The sequence below is a fragment of the Zootermopsis nevadensis genome, unplaced genomic scaffold (genome assembly GCF_977971745.1).
Source record: "Zootermopsis nevadensis isolate Lab colony 2312 unplaced genomic scaffold, Znev_1.0 Znev_ptg000030l, whole genome shotgun sequence".
In the NCBI taxonomy this organism is placed as follows: domain Eukaryota; kingdom Metazoa; phylum Arthropoda; class Insecta; order Blattodea; family Termopsidae; genus Zootermopsis; species Zootermopsis nevadensis.
In genome coordinates this window covers 5,791,878-5,809,034 of record NW_028259162.1, presented here as the reverse complement: position 1 = coordinate 5,809,034, position 17,157 = coordinate 5,791,878, and the positions used below count along the sequence as shown (strand labels likewise).

At 37.6% G+C, this 17,157-nt stretch overlaps 2 protein-coding genes across 5 annotated transcripts in view; one reads left to right on the top strand and one right to left on the bottom strand.

The window, feature by feature from the left end:
* Positions 1 to 17,157, top strand: part of LOC110834374 (neuropeptide CCHamide-1 receptor-like) — a 92,966-nt gene that overhangs the window by 30,269 nt on the left and 45,540 nt on the right. For all 3 annotated transcript variants that reach the window (XM_022073467.2, XM_087358495.1, XM_087358496.1), the window contains exon 2: positions 13,356 to 13,486. The gene's annotated coding sequence lies outside the window, so the exon portion shown is untranslated. The remainder of the gene's footprint in view (positions 1 to 13,355; positions 13,487 to 17,157) is intronic.
* LOC110834377 (neuropeptide CCHamide-1 receptor-like) overlaps positions 1 to 17,157 on the bottom strand; it is a 243,397-nt gene that overhangs the window by 197,495 nt on the left and 28,745 nt on the right. The window lies entirely within an intron of this gene.

Here is a 17,157-nt window from a genome sequence, read left to right as displayed (position 1 = left end):
TGTTAAGTGTACACTTAATACTTGACAATGTGTACATTTTTTAGCATTCAGAAACAAGTTTCATGTTCTGATAAGATAATAAAAGTTTAAAAAATTTGGAGGAAAGATGTAGTGAATAATACTTTGATCTAAAACAAGTCAATCAGATGCTAAAAGTGCGGATACAATGAGACGCCAAAACCATTAGTTCCAGAAAGAATATAACGCTCTCTGAAGTACTAATTTGATCTCAATAATATTTAAAAAGATAGTTCATACCTCACAGAAAACACGTATCCATTACGAAGAACAATTTGTTAACAATGTGTAAGAAAGTTATGATTACTTATTATAAAAATCACACGAAATGGAACTTTTAGTCACTTCAGATGGTAGAACAGGACATAAAACAGGCCACGACTGACTCCTCCATTTTCATACTTTACAATTCATCATCTACAAGTCACAGATCACCCTACCACGCTACACCACACGACCGATGCATTAGTAAAATTGTCGCTAAGTAAACAAAGAATATAATAACTGTAATTTAACCGAAACGTTCTTAGGTCGTTTTTGTTCTTTGTGCTGACTTTATGGCGGCCTCAGGAAATGGACGAGACTTTGGGGAGTCGACCCATACAGGCAGACATGAAATTCTCGTCAAGAACTAGTCCCAGTATCCCCAAGCACTGCAGCACAGTTGCCAGTGTCATGGAATCAAACGCGCATCGGCATTTATCTCTCAGTGACGGGCCATCAAACAGCATAAACCATCTTCAGATGACACTCTCCGGCAGGTGCGACAGGCATTGTCACCAGAGGACTCAGCTATGACACTGACGTCTTCCTTAGTCCTACTAGAACATTCATAGTGGGTCTGGATTGGACAGCGTATCGCTCCTCCTGACAGATGATTTTAATACCCTATATGGCCACTGAGAATTACTTATTAATCTGAGTACGTAGGATCAATCAGATATTTGTTCGAAAAAGAACCATAAGGTAAGGACTTTCCTCCACGAAAAGTACAGCGTGTCCACTGATAAAGTTGAACGCAACTTCTACTTTCAAGCTCCCGGCTGGAACTGCATGACTCAAAGCCAAGCTCTAAAATGTTTTCTCATCACTAGTGAAGTATCGCTCCATAAAACAATAAAAATCAACTCGTCTTGCCTTGTTCAAATAACATTTCGTTCTTTTCCACAGAAACAGAACAAGACCAGTATTTTAATTAGCGCGCAGTTCGTTAGCCCACTATTTTGTCACGCCTTTAAGCTCGCCACAGGCATCGGGGCCATGTTAGTTACAAGAGTTGCTTCATAACCCCGCGGTTTAAGATCCTACACATCATCAATAACCACACCAGCTCATGCACTTCGTTCATACGCAGCAACTAGTTCGGACGAACTCTGAACTATTCTGCTCAGAACTAAAAATGGCTGGATGGGAAGATATCAACCACAAATACCAGTACATGACGTTCCATTTCAGTGCTTTGCAATCTCATTTGGTAGTAGGAGCTCATGAATTCGATTTTAGGCCTTAAGCCCGACTATGCAAGGATTTAGTCTGTTCCCTCAGTCTTTCGAGGAAAATGCTACAACAGTATCTGGGACAAGTTAGTAACAATTCCGACGGGACTGCCAGAATATTTGGCGCCTGTCAATATCTCTACTGGGTATTTTTTACACAGGAATTCCCCTTGGTGGAGAAATGCCCAGTCAGTTAATTCAAAGAGCAATAGCGCGTACAGGTTTTCATGTAAAGTATCCCTTATTGTTGTCCGATTTAGACCAATTTTGATATGCGTCGACTATTTTAACAAAATTCCCCAGAATAAAATTTCTTGTAAATTCGTTTAACTGTTCTCGAGTTTTACTGTGAGTATTGCTGTCATCCCGACTTTTTGGGTGATTGAAATTCGTTGCCGATATTTCTACATCGGAGAAAAACAATGTCCTGACGCGGGCGGACAGTAGCCGATGTTGAACCGGTGGTACAGAAGCCTATGATAAACAGAATATATAACTGGGTCCATATAATGCGCGTTCCTAACGAGCCTTCCTGAGTCTGAAATAATCAGATTGTGGAAATAATATCGGCTCATTTAATTAAATTAATATCCTGATTGCTCTTTTCAAGCTTTCAACTACAATACGAAATTACAGTCGCTACGAGGCGTGAAACAATTGTTCATTGGGCTCACTATTACTAGGGGTATCAGAAATGTTAAAAATAACGCGAGTGAGGGTGGAAAAGTACTGCACATGCGTACTGCGCCTGAAGGGACTCGGAAAATATACAGAAAAATAGCTGGTGATCTGGTAGAGATTCAAACCTGGCACACTCTAAAATTCAGGTGTTGTATCACTCTGCCGATATTTCAAATTCATGAGAGCAATAACATGCTTTATGAGTCAGCCTACAGCAACTTTCAAAAAGCACTGACACTTGAAAGCTTGCAGAGAGACGAACGCGATATAACATAAGTTCAAATAACGACGTGGCTTCGTTGTCGCCACCACGGGGCGCGTCTTAAGGTTGCTGTTTGAGGGAACGAGCTCTCGGTGTGGACGGTAGCTGCGAATATACTATATAAGCAATGGCGGAGTGCCAATAAGGGGTGGTCTTCCAGTATGGAACATGGACAAGGCGATAACAAGGCTTACGACAGAGCACCGGTGCATTATGAAGTACTACAAGATGCATAAGTTCGTCAGAATTATTTACAAGCGCACACAAACGTGAGAACTGCAGTAGGTGACACAGTATGTAAGTAAATGGTAATCGATCTTGAACAGAATACGATGGTGAACATTCGAGATCATTAAGAGCAGGGAATTTCTTGATCAGCTAATCAAAGGTGTAACGTATTCGCTAGTGTTTCTTACGTAACCTTGTTATTACGAGCATATGCGTAAGTCTGAATGGCAGAAGTTAGTTCTACTCTACACACATTCAAGCGACTTAAAAACAAACTTCAATACAAGTCACCTTGAGCAATTCAGTGAGAATAAACAACACTTAATATGAGAGACGTCACCTCACGGAGAATTGTATAACGTATTTGTAGGTAAATAACAAGCTACTGAAATGTCAGCATAACTGCAGATTATGAGGTAGCCGCGTTCTTACCAAAACGCTTCAAGAACAACGTTAACAACTCCGGAAACAATTTCTCATTAGAATATTAATTAAAATCCATTGTATAAATCTTTGGCAAGTTGAGTGTATATACAAAGCTTAAAACTAAATTTTCCTCATGCCGATTCCCACCAAGTGCCAAAGACTGGAAGATTAGAACGAGCGGAAAGGAACACCTCAACCACCTCACCACTTTAGCTACAAAAGTTACACGTAGCTTTCAGTGGAGCTGCTAGACACGGGTTATGCAGTGAAAATGTGACGCACGAGCCAACTGCGTCGTGTCAGTGTGGAAGAAAATCTACTAAGACTTCCATTTCAGTTTCTACCGTCAGTCCCACTACGAACTACATGGAATTTCATATCAAAAGCATGCAAATACTTTCTGACTGTACAACAAGTAAACATCACTCTGCATTAAAAATGACAGAAAACGCGCGCGCACACACACACACACACAGAGAAAAGAAGCAAGTTTCGTCCGAGAAATAATCTTTGTAACTCTAAACTACAACTCAGAAAACTTACTTTTCAAAATTGTACTTCGTTATTCCCGGTGTCGTTCTGAACCACAGAAAGAGATCTCTGGTAACAGTTTCTGGAATAAGAACCCGGACTTGTGAGCATGTAGCTATTCTCTTTACCGACTGAACTACTATAGCTCAAGAAAATATTCTTCGTCATCTTCATCCACAAAGACTGGACCTTTTTTTAGCTCGTTGCACGTTTCAGAGGCTAAACTAATCTTTCCATTCACTTGTAGGTCTTCCTACACTGCTTTTCCTCTGAGAAAATACGTCTCTCATTTCAGGGGCCTGTCGTTTTGCATTTTCCCTGCTTGTGTTATCTAAAGTCTACGTCACCGACCATGTTTGTAGTTTTCAGTCTGTTCACTTGTTTATTTTGCAGTCTGATTTGCTGTCTCGTAAAGTGGATCTCAGTAAAGATGCAAGAAATACATCTCGTGTGCACAGTTTGTATTGTGCTTGTTGTCAAAACCAATGCTTCATTTTAAAAACACCAATTTAGTTTGTATACAGTATTGTGTACTCTTAATAAAATCGTGTTTACATTCTGGTTTACAAACACAGTTTTAATTTGAGTAACCTATTTTGTGCGTATAATTCTTCGCGTAAATCATTATTATTATTATTATTCAAATAATTTATTACCAGGTTTACTTCATGGTAAGCAAATTTCATCTGTTCGATAACTCCTTAATTTATGGTTATTATATATTACCCCTGAACCGTATACGCTACTTACTTTACCATCTGTAAAGTTAACAATTCCAGTACTAATTTAATTCTACAGACATTCTTCTTTTTATACATTTACATAGTAACGTATAATTTACGTTCTTAAAAGGTCGAATACTTCCAGTGATAGATTTAATTTTCATGAGAGTACAGGACACGTTCCATTAACTGATCTCAAACATCAAGCCACAAATTTCAGTGACGTACCTCTCAAAGCATGGTGAGAATTAAAACTTGAAAGCCAAAACTGATACAAAAAATATTAAACGGTTCAGTTCGTTTCGCAAAGATAAAACAACATTCCTCCACTACACAGATTAGTCGTTTAATGCTGTTACGAAATTATAGCTGTTTATTTTGAAAATTATACGAAACCTATAAATACATTTAGCGGAAAAAAAATGCCTAGTCACAGACTGTTAAAACACGTGGTACATATAATTATCAATGGATTTTAAAGGGCTAATGATTCATCTGGTTGTCAACAGAAATACATTCATCCGCTGCGTGAAGCTGTACTCTGCGCTTCGGTAAGTCCCTTTGCAACGTAACAAAAGTGTAAAAGATCTATTAGAACTTCACACGAAGGTAACTGAGAGTGTTCCAAGCGTATTATTCTCTCCTGCTCTAATTGCATTAAGATGACAACATCCTCGCTCTTCAGCACCGCGCTGCAGAAACGAAAGGGGAACACTGACATCGCGCTCTAGGCGTTATTAATCTCGGCCCCAGACAGATGAGTGATTGGATTCATACCCGGCCGAATGTACCAGTCATCCCAGATAAGCCCGTTGTGTCTTGAATGAGACAGAGAAGAGTAGAGGACACTGCTGATACGCAATACATTTAGGAGGGGAAATGTTAGGTTATGAAGGTTCCCAAGCAGTGTCCTTCCGTCCCTCTGTTAAAGAAAGTGAGGAAAGAGAGAGTGGGTGATTGTAATACACCACATTTAACCGGAGGGCATACATTTTAGGCTACAGAAGTTTCCAGGCAGTACCCATGTACCCATTCTTCTTTATGGTAAATGTAGGTTGAACAGAATGTAAGGAGTTCGGAAGGGAGAAAGTTAAAGAGATGAGATGAAAAGCAAGGACAGGTAGTGTAGGGTCTTGCTGCATTCCAAGGGAGTTTTGAAATTTTGGCATTAAATATGAGTGGACGGGCATTGGTGGAATTTTTATATTAACATTGGGAAGGCTGCATGGCAGACATGCAATATGTCGTGAAATTTAGGTACCAACTTAGTATTTGCTGTCGGACCTAGGAAAACCATGGAAAAACTTGATCGATTTGAAATAAGAAAGGAGGTTTTGAAATGCGCTCGGACCTCGCAGAAAACGCTGACGTAGCAAGGCTATTATCTTTCATACAGCCGTTAATCCTGAAACAGTGGGGCTTCAGTGAAATTCATATTCATATGACGGACGAGTGCAATAATTCTCATTTTCGTGTGTTTGTATCACAACTTTATAGGCACACACATTAACGTTCATAATTTGATGTAATATGTAAACCAAAAAATAAAGAGAGAGAGAGAGAGAAACAGAGTAGCAAGTATCGGGAAGATAGCCATATTCTTTCTTATGCTAGTTTTAACAGTAATTATATTTCAGCATTTGTTAGCGATTACATTAACAGAATCAGATTAATGGTAGTTCCAAGAAAGCTGTCTTCTGGGTTGTTACGCCGTGCAGTCTGGTATAAGTTTACTGACATTTCAGAGGTCCATGCTGTCTCATCGTCCTAATGAATGAGGCAGCATGGACCTCTGAAACCTCGGTAAACATCTACCAGACTACACGGCGCAACAACCCAGAAGACAGTTATTTTCAAACCCACCGCTGTGAAAACCTCAAATCTTACATAATGGTAGTTCAGTAAACAACGTGGTAGGCCGAGGACATGGATGTCCAGCGTTCGATAATAAAGGAATAAGGCCTATTGTTATTTACTGCTTCTAATTTCAGCGCTCAACTGAATACATAAAGTGACCCTATTGAAATACGGGTTAAATATATTAAACATAATAAACTCTAACCTAACAATTTTTAAAACTTTTGTCCGTAAACTTTACAACTATAATGACCACGTATAGAACTTGAAAATCTAACGGTACAAACTCTTGTTCATTTATTATATTATTTTACAACGTTACATCAAATGTATGTATGTATATATGTATTATACATATATGGCATCCAAAGGTTACATTTTTGTGAAATATGAATGGGGAAGTATTATGAAAAAATAGTCACGCCCTATTTTGTAACAATAGCCTATACGTAATTCCTCGGAACGAAAATCTTCAGTCAGGATGTTCGGTGGCATGTCAAACGCGTTACCGCTGTGTCATCTTGCACAACCTTCTTTATGTTTAAACTTATAAAGTAAAAATAGTATCTTAATCATTGATCTGTGCTTACCAGAAAACTGGTATACAGTAATTTATATCACTTCCACCTAACACATAAATCTGATAATCCAAACTAAACGATGCCGGATCTGTTTGGCTAATGGGGGATTTCAGAGCATTAGTATCTTGATTCCAGCGTAAGCTGTTTATCGCATAACACGCGATTGGTAAGACCTGGTGATCTCTCCAGATTTAATGTACGATTGTAAAGAATGTTATTACCACCATTATCGTCCTTCGTACGCCTACATGTTGATGGAAAATAGGATGAACTGACCGCGGGAGAGAAAAGTTCTTGCAATTCAAGTGTTTTCAAGCTCATGTGTTGGAAATTTTTACCTATAACGAGCTGTAAATGAGCGCAACATTCTTATCGTCATCAGCAGTAAAGTTTTAAGTCGATGTTGCTACATTACATTGACACGAGTGAGAAAGGGAGATGACTTCAAATTGTTGTCTGGTAGAAATATATTAAAATTGGCCGTCAATCACAATATAAGATACTTAAAAAATTAAAATATCATTTTACGTTCCTTATCGAGTACTCGATTTACATGTGGAACTTTACGACATGTTTCGGCTATATATAGCCGTCATCAGGTGTTATATTATAAACTTTTTAACTGAATTACTGATTTTTACTGATATTTAATGATTTTTTTATTTTTACTGATATTTAATGATTTTTAGTTTCAGTAAAAATCAGTAATTCAGTTAAAAAGTTTATAATATAACACCTGATGACGGCTATATATAGCCGAAACATGTCGTAAATGTTCCACATGTAAATCGAGTACTCGATAAGGAACGTAAAATGATATTTTAATTTTTTAAGTATCTTATATTGTGATTGACGGCCAATTTTAATATATTTTTAATACTTGATAAATCACAATATGACGCATCTACAATATCTTATGTCTGGTAGAAGTTTACCGACGTTTTCCAGGTACTTCCTATATCAGTCATCAGGGGGATGACAACCCCTGCGTTGTTTGGTTTCGCCTTATGACGGAAGTAGAGCCAGCTTCCGAAATTTTGCGTGTTTTTATTTTAGTTTTTCCTAATTCATTAAATTAATAAGGGAAGGGAACTGTCCAAGAACATGCTTTTTAGGAAAACCACAAATTCCTAAGTAACTAACGCTAACTCGTTCCCTATACGAGCTGACGTAGACATGCAATCACGGGGTCAGTTGTCGGTTTTCGTTCCTGAGATTACATTACATTTCTGTTTGTCGGAAATTCGACTGATACAGTCCACACAATAGGTGGGTAACAACTGTATGTGTGCATATTTTATTTCCCATTTGCATGGCGTAATCTATAAAGCTTGCACTCTGCCAGCCACGCACGCCACACGCGATACTGCATCTGACACCGTGTCAATTCATCAATTAATTACCAATGGACAGGAGGTAGTGATATGTCCACTGTGCGTCATGACGTCATGAGATCACTATGTTTCACTGCGATAAGTTCCTCGCTGTTTGCTGCAGCTGTCTGCATAATTGTCACAAGAATGAAGTCCTTCAGTTTCATGAGCCAAGCAAAACGGTGTTAAGTAAAACTCCAGATTTGTGCTCGAGAGGTACGTGGCTCAATTCTTGGCTGAGTTTCCGTCTATCCTGACTGACACTTGTCCTCACTCAAGAGACTAATTCTGGGGCTGTACCAAAAAATACGACCATCTCCTTCTTAATCCATACGCTGGGTGTTTAATTTTTATGTCAGTACAAATAAACGGCTACATACATTTTAACGAAACTCATATGAGTTGTGAAAAATTTATGTGCCCCAAAGGATCCTCAGTTTGAGAGCTTCTTTACACCTATTTTTAATGTTAAAAATTGGCATTTTATTTGTAATTCAATCACATTTGATATCGGGATGGAAGCTGAAATGGATCTCCGTTTTCTTATACTTTGGCTCTAGAGACTTATCCGGTGTCGCTGGCTGATGGATTTTATCTCGTGATACGGGAGGTCGCATTCTTTTACAGTCTTTGTTGATCTGACTCCAGGGTTAAAAAAGGTTCTTTCTTGGTTCCGTACATTAAATGTCTGAGTGTGTGTGCGCGTATGTCCCCGTTGCGAGTTTGGTAAAAACGCATCTTACATTTCCGATTCAAAAATAATTATTTTTTTCCTTGTATTTCAGCGTCATAGACTGAAAGTAACTGCTCTGATATCGATTTTTGTTAAATGAACGTTAAGCAGTTTTGCAATAATATTTTTTCTATAATATTCGTGCTTCTTTTTGATGACCTTAATGGTTTCCATGTTTGTACTCAGACACTGATTTTGTTGGGTATATAACATTTCATTTTTAAGTTAAAAATACATTCTGTTAAACACCAGTGACTTATTTATTCGTGTCATCTCTTTCAGTCAAAACACCTTGTCACCTTATTTGGAACTCATGTCTTGATCACACCCACCTTCTTCTATTTCTTAACCTTAAACATCTAAAACTTTTTAATTCTGGACCTTCCAAAGTAATATTACGTGCCTACAATTTCAACTTTCTAGAACGAACTGAATAAAATCCTGCCAAATCGCCATGTTTCTTACTTAACATTCTCCCTACTGCAGTTAGAAATCATTTTCCAAAATAAAAAGTGATCGTAATTCTGACGTACGAGAATAAATATAGTAAGGAACTTTAATGGATACGTGAATTTTCATCTTCTTTCGCCTTATACGCCTTACTGTTACCTTTCTCCCTGCCTCTTCACAGACAATCAGCAAAGACGTCTAACTGTGCAAAGTAAACAATAATCGAAGTCACAATTTTAATATTTCAGTCACACTATCCGCGGTGCACTCTACTATTATGGGCGCAGTTGACTCTGTGTGCTTCGGCTGTCTAGTGAATAGCAAAGCCACCCGCGCGATGACGTCATCACAGAATATTCAAACCGCGTTCATTCCGTTCTATCTTCGAAAAGAGTGAATTGGTGTAGAACACGAAGTGGTTCGAACGTAAATAAATTTACACAACGACCCCCCCCCCCCCACATTTTCCTTCCAAGACTACCAAACAGAGAACATATAAAGGTAGAGAGACGGCATTGCTGTATCAAATTACTCGGCGAAGTGTTTCACACCGTTGCCTGAGTTACAGGAGCAAACTAGGCACTGCGACCTTACAACAGCGTGTTGATACGTCAGGGGCAGAAATGAAATACTGTTGATATCAAGCAAAAGAGAGACGGAAAATGACAACTATGAAACAAAGAAGCCTCAAAATATAGCTAAACAAATAAAGTACCAAATACACCAACAATTTACGTAAAATAAATAAAACATTGCATAGAAAGGAGAAACAATAAATAAATAACAGGCAAATATTTAAATCCTGCAAATACTCAACTTGAAAATTATACAACATTCCAAAAAGAATGTATCGTATGATAAATACGTACATAAAATACAATATTTTCCACGGAAACATCTATATATTTTTCCTTAAAGATTTCTGGCTTTGTGTATATTTAAATTAAATAAACATAAACCATATTCAGAGCTTATAATCAAGCTACAATTCTCCAAAACCTTCAAATTTAAGTTCTTTCACAAAGTTAAGATTTCCCTTAAAAATTTAATATCAAGTCCACACAAGAATTGCGAGATTTCAGAAGGATAACACATACACAGCAAGAAGTTTGGAAGACGAATACCGTAGTTTTGAAGATAATATATTTGATGGAACGCAACAACAGGGAAAACCTTCATCGACAGCTGTTTGTAAAGAAATTTAACATAGCCTGCTCCATAATTTATGTTTTTCTAACATGTAAAACGTCAATGCAGGGTATTCTAATGTTTACTTTTATTCTATTTCAAGACATAAAACTCTGTTAAGACATGTATCCAGAATTATGTTCATATTTCTTGCCTCAAAATTTAATATGTCTGTTTAATGAAATGATTGACAGACTTTACTGAAGTGTATTCAATAATTTAAATTCTCTACAAACCACTTATCTTGAATTGTAACATAATCCGTTTAAGCATCATCTATCATTTTACATCCATATTTCCCATTTCTCGTTCACGTTTAAGTCTGATGAGGTCAGACACAAAATTCTGGTTCCAATTGCAACCCAGACTACCGGTAGCCACAGAAGCAGACAAGAATTAAGGTCTCTTGGATTATGTTGACACTTGATAGTTTATTCTCGAAATGAGTCTATTTTGAAATTAGAATCTATTGTCGGTGAAACAGCCGCATCCCATTCCAAAACGTTTACAAAGTATCAAAGATATGTCAATGTAAAGATGAGAAGACGGTGTGTAGATTAGTACCACATAAAATTAATTAAAATATTTCGAAATATTTCATAAAAATATCACAAATATACGTTGTATATTTTTTCTAAAAACAGAACTATTTTGTTCCATGATTTTTCACAACCATGAAAGTACAGCTAAAATTTCGTCAACTACTACTACGTCGTCATTAATGTGTCATAGAATTTTTTGTGAAACTACTGATACAAAACTAGGACGAAATAGCGCGAGTCACCATACCCAACTTCTTTATATCTGAACATATTCTGATTTGGTTTTGGTTTTTTTTTGTGTTTCTCTCTGATAAGACAAAGAAAAAATATATTTTGCAAGCACAGACAACCTCGGATTTCAACAAAGAACCGAACGCGTGAAGAACTGGATTTTCAATTTCCTGCAAAAAATACATTCACAATCAAGGTCTCCGGTTTTTTATTATTATTATTATTAGAATTCAGTTATGTGCGCCTCAGAGTTCACAGGGACATAACTTTGTGGAACACACGTGCAATTTCAATGCATCATTCTCGTAAAGAACTTGTCACGCGAGATGAAAGCTGCCCTCCCCTTTATACAGCAGCCTATTGCAAAAGTAATTTACGTAAAATATTTCAACCTCCAACAAACATTTCCCTTAGGAATAAAAACAGCAGATACAGGCATACAAATTTGGAAATCAGAGGCCTGCAACAAGATAAAAGAGTGGTGGACATTTTTTCAACACGCCGGCCACGATAAGACCATAAATATTTTAATTGGTGCAAGAACACAAATCTTTCAGTTGGCCACACTAACGTAACAAATCTAAAGTTTATTCCACACTTATATTTGTAGGAGTACACACACCTTCGCTGCCCAGTCGCTTCATCCATAAGACCGCATATAGTCCACAAACCCTGCAATGAAAATTAAGTCACGTGATAAGTTCCGCAAAAAAATTTGTGTTTATTCTCGTGCAGTTATGACGCAAGATATGAGAGCCGTTTTACACTGTCGAATTAGATGGGGTGACAGTCGCGACTCGTGAGTAAGCAAGAAATGTAAACCGATATTCTCGGAATTTAGTAAAAATGGAGGAAATAAAAATAAAACTTCAATGTAGGATGCAACTTACCAAGATTCGAACCATGAGCCTCCTAATGCATTCAAAATTTATTGCCCTACGAGCACCTGCTACAGATGTTTATATTTTATATTTGATAATATTTGGAAAAAGAATATTTTAAAGATAATATTAAAAATGTAAGATTTGAGGTTTTCACAGCTGTGAGTATGAAGATTTCTGTCTTCTGGGTTGTAGCGCTGTGTAGTCTGGTCGATGTTTACCAACGTTTCAGAGGTCATACTGCCTCCGTCATCAGAGTATGAAGATTTCTGTCTTCTGGGTTGTTGCGCTGTGTAGTCTGGTCGATGTTTACCAACGTTTCAGAGGTCATACTGCCTCCATCATCAGGGCGATGAAGATTTCTGTCTTCTGGGTTGTTGCGCTGTGTAGTCTGGTCGATGTTTACCAACGTTTCAGAGGTCATACTGCCTCCGTCATCAGAGTATGAAGATTTCTGTCTTCTGGGTTGTTGCGCTGTGTAGTCTGGTCGATGTTAACCAACGTTTCAGAGGTCATACTGCCTCCGTCATCAGGGCGATGATTGGTTAACATCGACTAGACTACACAGCGCAACAGCCAAGAAGACAGCAATCTTCAATATTAAAGATGTCTGAATAAACTATTAGTGAAACATTTCAATGTAATTTATTTCCTACAAATAGAACATGTGTCAGGAATGGGTTGTGTGACTTTTCGATCACCGGGTATTAGTGCTGCATTGTGTTAAAAGATAAACTCAGTTCGAAAGCAAGAATGTGGATGAGAGCGGTCACACCTTTCCTTTTCATGCATAAAACTACGTAACCTAATACTAGCATCAGTGGTCATACTGGAAAGTATGACCACTGATGTTAACTAAAGAATCAGCATTACTAGACACTTTATGTTCATAATCTTTAAACCTTGCATACCGTGTAGTGTTGAATATTTATCTAAAATATATAAAATCACGCATATAGACAAAACTGTTTACACTTTAAAAAAACACTTAGTGCCAGGAGCTTTTCGACCTCACGAGGTCATCATCATAATGAGGTCGAAACGCGTTTGGCACTAAGTGTTTTTCCAAAGTGTAAAAAGTTTTGTTTGTACGCATGATTTTATATATTTTAGACAAATACTTCAAGTTCAGTAACATTTCTTTCCTGTACACAGGCTCTGTTGACAGAAATGGACTACGCTAGAGAGACGAGAAACTGGAGAAAGCTGAAGACTGCCTAGGCGTTTAGACAAAGCTGTGTCACGACGTTCGATGTATCAACCCCGACAATCCTCGCAGCTTAGTGGTGAGTACACAGAAACTTGAAAGGGTGTGAACGCGTACGTTCAACATGCTCATGAAGCAACAAAAATCCCTTTTTGTAACAACATAAAGTAATGCAGTTTTACCTTAAGTCTATAAATGTCAGCCGTGTTGGGGCGTCTTCTGAACTACTACTGACGTCAAACAAAATTGAAAGTTGAGATATTACGTTCTCAGGGCGATTAATTTAATGATTGCTGTCTTCTGGGAAGCTGTACTCAGTATAGCTTACAGTGTACTGTAATATCTGGTAGATACTGACTGGCATTAATAATGGACGCAAAAAGATTCTCTGGAACGTCAGTCAAGACCTACCACGCATTATGGTCCAACATCTCAGAAAACAGTCATTTTTAAAATCGGTGGTTATAACAAAGCCGTTAAATAAACAATTAATTAACCCAGATAATTTGTTGCTGTGTATACGGTTGTCTTAATTTAGACTAATTTAAAATTCGCTTGAACAAACATAAAGTTATATTTTGCATTCGCAGAATTATCGTGTCTTATGTGACTCTGTACTCTTCCTTGAAATTAGGACGCCTTAGCCAATAAAGTGACCAGTTAATGGGGTTTGATTTCCGATAGAACACACGTTTCTTTCCACTGTCACTCACAGACCGCCTAAGGGACTTAAACGCCTTCCTGTGCAATGGCTACGACGAATTAGTTACTTGATCCTGGCAGCACAATTAGTTCTACCCAATGTTGACATCTGTCAAGTCTTTATTCTGCTCGATCCTGAAAGCGTTAGACAAGAAACCGCTACCCACCGTCCAGCATCCTAGCTTAAAAAAGTGACAAGAGATTCGACCTGGTTCTTTGACACCATATTGTTTCGATTAAAATCTTCAGAACCAGAGGTAATTTGTCAGGAATCTGGGTGATATTAATTCTCTTTTTTTTTACGAAGGAGAAAAGACGCGAAAGCAGAATTCCTTCAATTTACCCTAATTATAATGCTACAGATGTCACTCTTCTTCAGCGTTTCATTCCTTTCTCATTACATCTCTTATCGGAGAGATCAGTCAAATTATGTGAACAGTAATAAGTCGTCTTACATCTGAAATGTTATTACACGAGCGCAAATATGTGTCAACGGAACAGAATTTAAGACGAAAGATTTGCATAAATTGCCACCGGTATGATATGTGTCAATAAGAGTTCTTTCGGTATAGTGTGTAAAACATTTTCGACACTGTCGAAACTATTCGTGGCCAATAAATCCTTTGAAAGTGTTACAAAGTTCAAATATTTGGGAACAACAATAACAAATCAAAATGATACTCATGAGGAAGTTAGTAGGAGACTAAATTCCGGAAATGCTTGCTACTGCTCAGTTCAAAATATTTTGTCTTTCCGTCTGATTTCTAAGAACCTGAAAATTAAAGTATACAAAAAATAATTTTGCCTGTTGTTTTGTATGGATGCGAAACATGGTCTCTCGCTCAGAGGGAGGAACACAGATTGCAGGTGTTTGAGAACAGGGTGTTGAGGAGGATATTTGGGCCTAAGAGGGAAGACGATGAGGCGTGGAGAAAACTGCATAATGATGAACTTAAAAATCTGTACTCCTCCAGTATTGTCAGGGTGATTAAGTCGAGAAGAATGAGATGGGCTGGGCATGTAGCGCGAATGGATGGGACAAGAGGTGTGCACCGGGTACTGGTTGGGAAACCTGAAGGTAAGAGACCGCTGGGGAGACCTAGACGCAGATGCGAGGATAATGTCGGGCGGGATCTATGGGAGATAGGAGTTGAAGGAGACTGGATTTTGTTGGCCCAGGACAGGGTCCGGTGGAGGGCTTTGGTTAATTCGGTGATGAACCTTCGAGTTCGGTAAGCCATCTAGTTAGTTTAGTTAGTCGAAACTATTCTTCTCCTATTAATTAAAGTAAACTGTTTACACGTTCCAATTTCAATTAATTTACGCTGAAGGGCATGTCATTCAATTCATAATATTATACAATTAATTAGTGTTATTGCTTATATATATGTCATTAGAGTCTGTGTCAGTTTCTAGAAATTCGTAATCCTAAAACTACTAATAATCTAAATATATGAAGGTTTGTTCCTTATGATTCGTTTACAAAGAAAAGTCTCAAACGAAGAAATCTGTAACAAATTCAAGACTTTCATCACTTCCTTTTATAAACATAGTGTAAATGTGTACAAGATTTATATTTCCTTGCCTTCCAAAATTGAAAACATTCAGTATAAATAAATTGCAACACTCTGAGGAATTTATTTTTAACCTCAACACTAGAACTTATTTACTAAATATATCTCTGCTGTGTGTCTGTAGGATGAATTAAAATCCCTTTAACCCAGAAGTTATCACTGACCCAACTGCTGAAAACAGTATTTTAGTGCCTAAATCGATCTCCAGCTATCTCCAATCTCGCCCACAAAACTACAGGCCAACATAACTCAGAAGACCACAATCCAAGTTTCCACCGTCGTTAAAACCTCAAAACGCACATCTTTATAGTCTGTTTGCCGTGTAAAATCATCCGACGTCAATTTCTAACTGGAGTTTCCTTCATGCTACAATAAACAAAAGCCAAGGTCGAACGCCAGAATCTCTTTTCAAACAGACAGCTTTACATTGCAATGTCAAGAACACGATCATCAGATGATCTCAAAGTACGAGAGAATGACGCGGACATTTTGGGAGAATTCCCCGGATGCAACGCAAAATACATCAGTTACGCTCTTTTAGTAAAATTTTCTAAATATTTTTCATGTTTTTTTATAAAAAAAATCATGTTTTACTGATGCTGACGTCATGCGGATTCTAATGTGTGCAGAGTTAGGTAATACGTACTATCAAGGCTTCTATTCACAGTATCCCCTCCCACGCTCACTGGAGCTTCAATAAACGAGCACAGAACACCCACGGTTTAAGAAAATCTAGAGACCTCACTGTTTCTTCTTTGCAATGAGGCACCTATATGAAACGAAGTCCACAGTCCACAGGCAAGATAATAGCGAAGTAGCAATGAAGTCTCGCCATAAATCAGTAATTATTAATAGTCTACACACTGATGTAGTCAAACTAGTAGAATGTACGACGTAGTAGAATGTATAACAACGAAAATACTATCTCTAACACAACTGAATACTTTATTACAAGAAAAGTGAAGTAATCAGTAGTTATAAGCTAAAACAACAACATAATTTATGCAACCATAACAGCAGGTCCTACACACGATGGTTAAACCTAAGCAAAATCTCCAAAATGCACATAATTTTCAACAAGAAAACATTCACACGATAATGTTACTTTTATAAATACTTGTGGCATATAAGAATAAATACATTGCCAAAAGTATCAAAAGAAATCTGTACCACATTACGCTATATACAGAGAAAATATATACATAAATAGAGACCTACTTATGTTAAGTATAATAGTGTATAAGTGTGGACTAACATCGAGTCACATTGCAATTCATGAAACAACTCTGATTAACAAGACGAAAGAAAAACATAAAATACAAAACGTTCATCGCTTATACTTTTCGACAAATATTGACTGATGAAATGAAGGACGATGAGATGGAAGGTTCATGCAGCACGTCTGCGAATGATGAGAAAATACATTTGTGCGGCATACCAGGCGGAAAGAGGCACTTTAAGGACTCTGACGTAG